The sequence below is a fragment of the Schistocerca serialis genome, chromosome 9 (genome assembly GCF_023864345.2).
Source record: "Schistocerca serialis cubense isolate TAMUIC-IGC-003099 chromosome 9, iqSchSeri2.2, whole genome shotgun sequence".
Taxonomy (NCBI): Eukaryota; Metazoa; Arthropoda; class Insecta; order Orthoptera; family Acrididae; genus Schistocerca; species Schistocerca serialis.
In genome coordinates this window covers 528,172,029-528,183,028 of record NC_064646.1, presented here as the reverse complement: position 1 = coordinate 528,183,028, position 11,000 = coordinate 528,172,029, and the positions used below count along the sequence as shown (strand labels likewise).

General features: G+C 41.6%; 1 protein-coding gene across 4 annotated transcripts in view; it reads left to right on the top strand.

The window, feature by feature from the left end:
• The window catches only part of LOC126418939 (F-box/LRR-repeat protein fbxl-1-like), a 132,520-nt gene that overhangs the window by 378 nt on the left and 121,142 nt on the right, over positions 1 to 11,000 (top strand). Inside the window, exon 1 of one of the 4 annotated variants that reach the window (XM_050085976.1) lies at positions 38 to 51. The exons of 2 other annotated variants lie outside the window; for them this stretch is intronic. The gene's annotated coding sequence lies outside the window, so the exon portion shown is untranslated. One more of the 4 variants, XM_050085975.1, reaches the window with a different exon arrangement.

Here is an 11,000-nt window from a genome sequence, read left to right as displayed (position 1 = left end):
GAAAACATTTGAATACTAGCATTGCCAACACGATAAATGAACACACATGATGTATGTACTATACGATAGTTCTATATAAATTGCTTAACAACTCATGTTTGAATACCGATTAATTGAATTATTGTGTGCGTAGTTGACATGCTTTACAGAACTTTTTTCAAAAAGAAAGGTTTGCAAAGCGGTGTTTCACTTTCTAACTCTCGCTCTGTTTCTCCGATAATATTGTATATACTATTCGTTACTGTCAAGGTGTGTTTACTAACTACTAAGGCAACTCACAGTTGCGGGATGTGGTGTGCATAACAAATTATCTTGTACGTTATTTGTTGAACCTCGCTATTTCTGCAACTATAACAAATATAGTACTCGCTCAAATTGCGGTGCTGCTGATGTACTGAAAATGGTCAACAACATGTTCCTGTAACATGCATAACTTTGTAACTGTAATAACGAAAACGATTCTCGTAGCAGGAGATTATTTCTTCCTTACAAACAAAAATATTTGGGAAGTTTTAAATTTTTGAGTTTTTAAAGCGTGTTGCCAATCCTTGCACCACTTCGAAATCTTATTAAGATGTGACAGAACATGGGATTATTTTTCAGATAGTAGACCTATTTCATAATTATTTATTCACCCATGGATTATTTAGTACAATAGTATAGAACCTGTCGAAAACATAACAGAAATAATATACTCTACATAAGGCATTAACAAAATACGATACTGCATAAAGTCGGCCAGGACCAGATCAAAGGAAGCATCCCAGCATTCATGTTAGCAACAAGGGGAAAGATGAAAAAACAAGTCAGTATGGCCCGATGAGAAACAAATCCCAATGTTTTGAATGTCAGTCCGGTACAATAAGGGTAATCATAAAATACATCGCGTATATTGTGACTGCAACAGCTACAAAAAGTGAATCAATGAACACGAAATGTTGAAAATAAAAACACCGTCTAAAAATTGAAAATAAATGACCAAATTATATGAAAGAATGACGTATTGTGTATTTTGCATTTTTCTGCAATCAATGATGTAGGTAAATCATTAAACTTCTATTCAAAACAATGCTCAAAAAATTGAGCACATTATGTAACACTGCTAAAAGATGTAATGCATGAACACTCGAAAACCTACCATTATAATCATCACAATTAGGTTAGTACCATATCTCTCCTCAGCAGAGGTGTATTACACAGCATCTGAAACAGAAAACCAACAGCAGAAACATCCTTGCAAAGAAAAACACAATATAGATGGTATATCATTAACACGATCAAAAGAACCCAACAGTGAATGAGGGCCTAGGAATCCTATACACTAACATATTCATTTACAATGTAGAAATACTTCTCAGCAAGAAATAATTTTAACTCTGATCTAAAAGCAGTTTCTGTCTCCAATCTCTTTATGTATGTTGGTAGGGCATTATGAAGAGTAGCACCCAAGTGGTTCACATATCTTTGAGTGTTCAGCCATGTGTATTGTGCAAGACTCTAACATTTTCAGGTTTTGGTGTGAAAAACAATATGGCATTTCATTGTCATGCCAGGTATGGCCCTTGCTCAGATATGAAGATGGTAAGAGCTATGTTTCAATGTTTCCAATTAGATGTTACTTGCACAAATAATTTCAATCCCTTCGATGTGAATATTTTCACAGGGTCTATCTTAGGGCAAATATTTCTGAAAGACAGAGATACCAAATAACGACAGACACAGTTGTAACAATCACTAGGAAAAGAACTGCAGCTTGGACAGCAGAAATGGTGGCTACCATAATAAATTTGGAATTTTACATTAAAATATAAGACACATGTTAGATATAAAAGATGTACTGCTCCTACCAGTACAGTAAAGATATTTCTACAGATGTGCTATGCATAACGAACACCATGTGGAACTCGCAGAGCATGAACAGAGGTCTCTAAATTGATAGTTTAGTTTGTTACCAACCTTTGCAGAACTTACATGATAAAGGAATTACCATAATACGATATATTGTATATGCACAGCCCAATTTTACAAACTAATATAATAAATATAAAATTAACATTTTACAACCCATTAAAAAATGTGATACAGTGAACTAATGCATTGGTCTTCTAGATGCTTTCTGAATAAGTAAATAATGCTTCCAGAATGACATTTTCACTCTGCAGCGGAGTGTGCGCTGATATGAAACTCCCTCGCAGATTAAAACTGTGTGCCTGACCGAGACTCGAACTCGGGACCTTTGCCTTTCCGAGGCAAGTGCTCTACCCAATGAGCTACCCAAGCTTGTGGGTAGAACACTTGCCTCGGAAAGGCAAAGGTCCCGGGTTTGAGTCTTGGTCTGGCACACAGTTTTAATCTGCGAGGGAGTTTCAAGTAAATAATGGTTTGAAATGCATGCAGTACACTTTGAGAAACACATTTATCACACCATTTGAAATTAAAAGAGTATAAAAACAAAGTATAAAATTTACAATGAGAACAGAATGATTCATATGACAATGAAGAAGATACAAGTATTTGCCAGTAATTTAGGGTTAAACACATTTACACTCCTGGAAATGGAAAAAAGAACACATTGACACCGGTGTGTCAGACCCACCATACTTGCTCCGGACACTGCGAGAGGGCTGTACAAGCAATGATCACACGCACGGCACAGCGGACACACCAGGAACCGCGGTGTTGGCCATCGAATGGCGCTAGCTGCGCAGCATTTGTGCACCGCCTCCGTCAGTGTCAGCCAGTTTGCTGTGGCATATGGAGCTCCATCGCAGTCTTTAACACTGGTAGCATGCCGCGACAGCGTGGACGTGAACCGTATGTGCAGTTGACGGACTTTGAGCGAGGGCGTATAGTGGGCATGCGGGAGGCCGGGTGGACGTACCGCCGAATTGCTCAACACGTGGGGCGTGAGGTCTCCACAGTACATCGATGTTGTCGCCAGTGGTCGGCGGAAGGTGCACATGCCCGTCGACCTGGGACCGGACCGCAGCGACGCACGGATGCACGCCAAGACCGTAGGATCCTACACAGTGCCGTAGGGGACCGCACCGCCACTTCCCACCAAATTAGGGACACTGTTGCTCCTGGGGTATCGGCGAGGACCATTCGCAACCGTCTCCATGAAGCTGGGCTACGGGCCCGCACACCGTTAGGCCGTCTTCCGCTCACGCCCCAACATCGTGCAGCCCGCCTCCAGTGGTGTCGCGACAGGCGTGAATGGAGGGACGAATGGAGACGTGTCGTCTTCAGCGATGAGAGTCGCTTCTGCCTTGGTGCCAATGATGGTCGTATGCGTGTTTGGCGCCGTGCAGGTGAGCGCCACAATCAGGACTGCATACGACCGAGGCACACAGGGCCAACACCCGGCATCATGGTGTGGGGAGCGATCTCCTACACTGGCCGTACACCACTTGTGATCGTCGAGGGGACACTGAATATTGCACGGTACATCCAAACCGTCATCGAACCCATCGTTCTACCATTCCTAGACCGGCAAGGGAACTTGCTGTTCCAACAGGACAATGCACGTCCGCATGTATCCCGTGCCACCCAACGTGCTCTAGAAGGTGTACGTCAACTACCCTGGCTAGCAAGATCTCAGGATCTGTCCCCCATTGAGCATGTTTGGGACTGGATGAAGCGTCGTCTCACGCGGTCTGCAAGTCCAGCACGAACGCTGGTCCAACTGAGGCGCCAGGTGGAAATGGCATGGCAAGCCATTCCACAGGACTACATCCAGCATCTCTACGATCGTCTCCATGGGAGAATAGCAGCCTGCATTGCTGCGAAAGGTGGATATACACTGTACTAGTGCCGACATTGTGCATGCTCTGTTGCCTGTGTCTATGTGCCTGTGGTTCTGTCAGTGTGATCATGTGATGTATCTGACCCCAGGAATGTGTCAATAAAGTTTCCCCTTCCTGGGACAATGAATTCACGATGTTCTTATTTCAATTTCCAGGAGTGTATTTAAAAGGCAATTTTTGAATTCACTTTTAAATTTTCTGTCATCTTCCATTCCCTTGATGCAAACTGGAGGAGCATTGTCTTTCTACAAGCAGATTCTTACTGATATGTGTATTGTAATTATGGAAATCAGAATTTGTATGTAAACTACTCATATGTGTTCTTGTAAACAGTACACTTTTGAATATGTAAAAACATGGTACTGTAGGTATTTTTAACTACTGGTTTCTCAATTTGGACCAGCAGTGTTTGTGGAGAGCTGCGTGTAATAATTCAAATGGCTCTTTTCTGTAATTTAAAAATGTTTTACAGATGAGATTTTGTTACACCCCAGAACATTATTCCACAAGATACAATAGAATGGAAATGAGCAAAATATACTGATCTTACACACTCCGTGCTACAGACTGCACAAATTATTCTCAATGCAAAACTTCCAGAATGGAATTTTTGAGGTGTGTATATGACATGGTCTTTCCAGCTCAAGTAATTATCAATGCACATGCCCAAAAATTTTGTAGACATTACTTTCTCTGTCTCTTGGTCGCTCAATAATAAACAGAGGTCATCCTTCTCTTTTATTTCACTGTACTGTATGCAGATTGTTTTATATAAATGAAATGTTAACTTGTTAGCATGAAACCACTGCTGCACACACTTCAGAACATTTTCAGCTGTAGTGGATAAGGATTGCCTATCATTACTTATAATTATGCTTGTATCATTATCAAATAGTATAATTTTGGTCGAAGTGTTGGGGCTTTTAATGTTATTTATATAGATCGAGAATAATAGGGGGCCAAGTGAACTGTTGGGGCTTTCAATGTCATCTGTATGGATCAAGAATGATAGGAGGCCAAGAACGCTACCCTGGACTCCTGCTTCCACTTTCTTAGCATGTGAGATGCACTTTATTTTGTGCCTGTTTTGAGATGAGAGGAGTTCCACAACCTGACTTCTGCCTGGAGACGGGATTAAATCAATTTCCTCCCAGTTCATCTGATGTGTATTGTCTCCAGTTTGTCAAGGATAATTTGGTGGTTTACTTTATCAAAGGCCTTAGAAAGATGTAGGGTAATTCCTGCCACCCTTTTGTTATTGCCCAAATTTCTAACAAGTTAGTATCACTTTACTGTAGGTGTAATATGAGGAAAGGAGGAATGGCCATATACACGAAAAGTGGAATATACTCCCAGGCCAGTGAACTCACTAAGTACTGCACTGAACAGCTGTTTGAAAGCTGTGCTTAACCTTGGAAACATACAAGATACCAGTCCTGGCTGTATATGTAGTGGCTCCCCAACAGCAAATGTTTTAAACTTCATTAAACAATTAGAGGGGCTGCTAAAGATAGTATTAATAACAGGGAAATGATTGTATGTGGGGACTTCAATATCAGTTTCATCACATATATTTTGTACTGAGGACACACAGAATTAATGATGTCCAGCTTTGCTTTGACACCCTCAGTAATATTCCCAACAAGAACAGACGGACATAGTGTGATAGCATTGATAATTTATTTCTTAAGGCAACTGTATTTTGTGAAATATATATAAGCCTCATTATTTACTTATTCCCCCGTCAACCACTTAGTGCAATAGTATCAGACATGTCAGAAACATTACAGAAATAATATACAGAGTGATTCTTATTAACATTTGAAAACTTCTGAAGCGACGTAGATGACACTGAGACAATTCATTTGATATAAGACGCACAGAGTTGCAAATGTCGGGAGATATCCCAAAAGTGGATGGCAGTCATGTGATGTGTCCAGGTAACATAACTAACCACTTGTGCAGTCATTGGGCTTGTTGGTTCTACACTTGTTGGTCCAAGGGCTCTGTTACACACTACTCCGCTAGTGTACTCTGTATTCATTCTCACATTACCAATGTGACACAGTAGTACTTGCAGTAGTGGTAATCCAATATGATAATTAATCATTTTACATTTACAAAAACAGAGTAGTCTGGCGGAGTGATGTATAGCAATGCCCCCTATGGGCGAGGGTGTGTCGTCTGGTGATGTCACATGTTCAACATTTGCCATTCCAATTTTGGAGTATTTCTCAACATTTGCGAGGACACACGTGTTGTATCAAATTACTTGTCTCTGTGTCATCTACGTCACTTGGAGGGTTTTAAAATGTTAATAATAATCACCCTGTATACAGATAAAATATTAACAAAATAGGATAATATAAAATGAGAATAGGGCAGGAAGTGGTTTATCTGGTAACCTTAATCAAATAGCAGCAATAAAGCATTAGTCCAGTTTGAAAAAAAAGGGGAAAGTAAAATTTCATAGATATGTATGTAAATGTCAACTCACAGTACTAATAGAGAATTCGTGTGATGAGAAATGGGGAGAAGTTTACTATGAACACACATTATATGAGAAATTTGTTTTCTAGAAATATGCCTACATCTTTATGAATCCAATAATCGTGTACACTGAGTCGGGGAAACATACGTTTGAAGCCCAGAGAAAGGCGGGCCTACATTTGGGATCAAAATATCCTCCAGTATGAAGATATAGCTTTATTTAATGGAAAGGACTAGCTCTAATAAAGACTTTAAAATGTATTACAAGAAGTATTGAAAAATTCTTCACTTTATCATGTTGTTGTTGTTGTGGTCTTGAGCCCTGAGACTGGTTTGATGCAGCTCTCCATGCTACTCTATCCTGTGCAAGCTTGTTCATCTCCCAGTACCTACTGCAGCCTACATCCTTCTGAATCTGCTTAGTGTATTCATCTCTTGGTCTCTCTCTACGATTTTTACCCTCCACTCTGCCCTCCAATGCTAAATTTGTGATCCCTTGATGCCTCAGAACATGTCCTACCAACTGGTCCCATCTTCTTGTCAAGTTGTGCCACAAACTCCTCTTCTCCCCAATTCTATTCAATTCCTCCTCATTAGTTATGTGATCTACCCATCTAATCTTCAGCATTCTTCTGTAGCACCACATTTTGAAAGCTTCTATTCTCTTCCTGTACAAACTATTTATCGTCCATGTTTCACTTCCATACATGACTACACTCCATACAAATACTTTCAGAAACGACTTCCTGACACTTAAATCTATACTCGATGTTAACAAATTTCACTTCTTCAGAAACGCATTTCTTGCCATTGCCAGTCTACATTTTAAATCCTCTCTACTTCGACCATCAGCAGTTATTTTGCTCCCCAAATAGCAAAACTGCTTTACTACTTTAAGTGTCTCATTTCCTAATCTAATTCCCTCAGCATCACCCGACTTCATTTGACTACATTCCATTATCCTCGTTTTGCTTTTGTTGATGTTCATCTTATACCCTCCTTTCAAGACACTGTCCATTCCGTTCAACTGCTCTTCCAAGTCCTTTGCTGTCTCTGACAGAATTACAATGTATTCAGCAAACCTCCAAGTTTTTATTTCTTCTCCATGGATTTTAATACCTACTCCGAACTTCTCTTTTGTTTCCTTTATTGCTTGCTCAACATACAGATTGAATAACATCGGAGATAGGCTACAACCCTGTCTCACTCCCTTCCCAACCACTGCTTCCCTTTCATACCCCTCGACTCTTATAACTACCATCTGCTTTCTGTACAAATTGTAAATAGCCATTCGCTCCCTGTATTTTACCCCTGCCACCCTCAGAATTTGAAAGAGAGTATTCCAATCAACATTGTCAAAAGCTTTCTCTAAGTCTACAAATGCTAGAAACATAGGTTTGCCTTTCCTTAATCTTTCTTCTGAGATAAGTCTTAGGGTCACTCACATGTTCCAACATTTCTACAGAATCCAAACTGATCTTCCCCAAGGTTGGCTTCTATCAGTTTTTCCATTCGTCTGTAAAGAATTCGCATTAGTATTTTGCAGCTGTGACTTATTAAACTGATAGTTCAGTAATTTTCACATCTGTCAACACCGGCTTTCTGTGGGATTGGAATTATTATATTCTTCTTGAAGTCTGAGGGTATATCGCCTGTCTCACACATCTTGCTCACCAGATGGTAGAGTTTTGTCACGACTGGCTCTCCCAAGGCTCTAATGGAATGTTGTCTACTCCGGGGGCCTTGCTTCGGTTTATGTCTTTCAGTGCTCTGTCAATCTCTTCACTCAGTATCATATCTCCCATTTCATCTTCATCTACATCCTCTTCCACTTCCATAATATTGTCCTCAAGTACATTGCCCCTGTACAGACCCTCTATATACTACTTCCACCTTTCTGCTTTCCCTTCTTTGCTTAAAACTGGGTTTCCATCAAAGCTCTTGATATTCCTGCAAGTGGTTCTCCTTTCTTCAAAGGTTTCTTTAATTTTCCTGTAGGCTGTATCTATCTTACCCCTAGTGAGATAAGTCTCTACACCCTTACATTTGTCCCCTAGCCATTCCTGCTTAGCCATTTTGCACTTCCTGTCGATATCATTTTTGAGATGTTTGTATTCCTTTTTGCCTGCTTCATTCACTGCATTTTTATATTTTCTCCTTTCATCAATTAAATTCAATATTTCTTCTGTTACCCAAGGGTTTCTACTGGTCCTCGTCTTTTTACCTATTTGATCCTCTGCTGCCTTCACTATTTCGTCCCTCAAAGCTACCCATTCCTCTTCTACTGTATTTCTTTCCCCCATTCCTGTCAATTGTTCTCACTTTATCATAAAAAATGCAAAACCCACATACTGTGCAGAAAAAAGAAGTTCAAAACTGTAGAAACAGGGTAAGGCCAAGCAAATGATATAAAACTTGAATCATTGGCTACTGAATTCAGTGAATTCTTCCTAACAGCAGCTGAAAACACAAGAGTGAGAAAATGATCCCTTAATTGCACACCCTCAGATTTACTTAGCCAGGCATTTGTAAATCACCTGTTAGAAGGACCACAGAAATCATTAAGTCACTAAAAGTAGTAACTCTTCTGGCTATTTCAATTGCTCAGGAAAATTATTAAAAACTTGGCAGTGCCGTCCTTGATTTATCTTTGTAACCAGTCAATGATTGAAAATGAATCACCTGAAATCCCTGGAGTATTCAGTAGTAATACCCATTTACAATCATGGAGATAAGTATCTAACCTTTAATTGTTGATCCCTCTTCCTTATTTCTGTGTTCTTACAATTTTTTTGAGAAAATGGCTAACAAGAGAATGTTTAACCTTCTTTGTAAGATTAACCTCTTAATAACAGCTGAGTTTGGCTTTCATAATGGGTTGTCTACTGAGAAAGCATTATATGATACCCAAAACTCAATTCTGGTCTAAGTAAAGTGTCGGTTAGACCGTCAGTGAGAGAGCACTTCGATTTCCTGCTGCTAATAAGGCGAGTACACCGTTCGCTTGTTACACATTTTTGCGAGCTTCAAACAGGTACAACTTATTTTCAGTTATCTGGGTAGTTACTATTTTATTTTTGTAATTTCTTGCGTGTTTGAGTGCCTACTAGACACAACTGTTTATTTTAATAACAGTGTAGTGTACAGTATCGCCGTTGCTATCGACCCTTGTATCGTACAGGCTTTTGTTTGTTTGGTTAGAACAGCTCAGTGTCGGTTAGACCGTCAGTGAGAGAGCACTTCGATTTCCTGCTGCTAATAAGGCGAGTACACCGTTCGCTTGTAGGGTAAACATAGTCATGTGTAGGGACTGTGGTTGTTGTGAGCGGACGCAAGGAGAATTGGCCACTCTTCGCGGGCAGGTGGAGGCTTTGTCTGTTAGGCTCATTGAGCTCGAGGCGCAGGCGTCGGCTCGTAGTGGCGTTGGGGCAACTGTGGTGAGACCTATGCCTACTTCGGTGGCCTTGGAATCGCATGGAACCCCTGATGTCGCTGCGTCTTCCGGCAGTGAGCATCTTACCGGTCAGCCATCACTCCAGGGTGAATGGCGGACAGTGGTGGGCTCGCGCGTGCCTGGCCGAAAGGCGAAGGTGGGATCTGGCCGCGTGGCAGCTGCCTTACCCCTTTCCAACAGGTACGGGGTGCTTCCTAGTGGTGATGACATCGTTTCCGAGCCACCACAGGATGCCTCGCCTGTTGGGCCAGTGGCCGATTCTCCGGCAAGGTCCCGACAGTCACAGAGGGCGGGCCTATTAGTTATAGGGAGCTCCAACGTTAGGCGGGTTATGGAGCCCCTTAGGAAAATAGCGGGTAGGTCGGGGAAGAATGCCAGTGTGCACTCGGTGTGCTTGCCGGGGGGTCTCATCCGTAATGTGGAGGAGGCCCTTCCGGCAGCTATTGAACGCACTGTGTGTGACCGGCTGCAGATAGTAGCACATGTCGGAATGAATGACGCCTGCCGCTTGGGTTCTGAGGCCATCCTTGGTTCCTTCCGGCAGCTGGCTGATTTGGTGAAGACAACCAGCATCGCACGCGGAGTGCAAGCTGAGCTTAATATCTGCAGCATAGTGCCCAGAGTCGATCGCGGTCCTCTGGTTTGGAGCCGTGTGGAGGGTCTAAACCAGAGGCTCAGACGACTCTGCGACTATAATGGTTGCAAATTCATCGACCTCCGTTATTGGGTGGAGAACTGTAGGGCCCCCCTAGACAGGTCAGGCGTGCACTACACACCGGAAGCAGCTACTAGGGTAGCAGAGTACGTGTGGCGTGCACACGGGGGTTTTTTAGGTTAGAGGGACCCCCCCCTTGGGCGAAACGATAAAATACCTGACGGCTTACCAGAGAGGACATTATCATCGTTGATAAAGAACGTCCGTCCTCAGAGACCAAAAACAGGAAAAGTCAACGTAATATTGGTAAACTGCAGGAGTATCCAGGGCAAGGTTCCTGAATTAGTATCTCTTATTGAAGGAAATAGTGCGCATATAGTATTAGGAACGGAAAGTTGGTTAAAACCGGAAGTGAACAGTAACGAAATCCTAGACACAGAATGGAATATATACCGCAAGGATAGGATAAACGCCAATGGTGGAGGAGTATTTATAGCAGTAAAGAATTCAATAATATCCAGTGAAGTTATTAGCGAATGCGAATGTGAAATAATCTGGGTTAAGTTAAGTATCAAAGGTGGGTCAGATATGATAG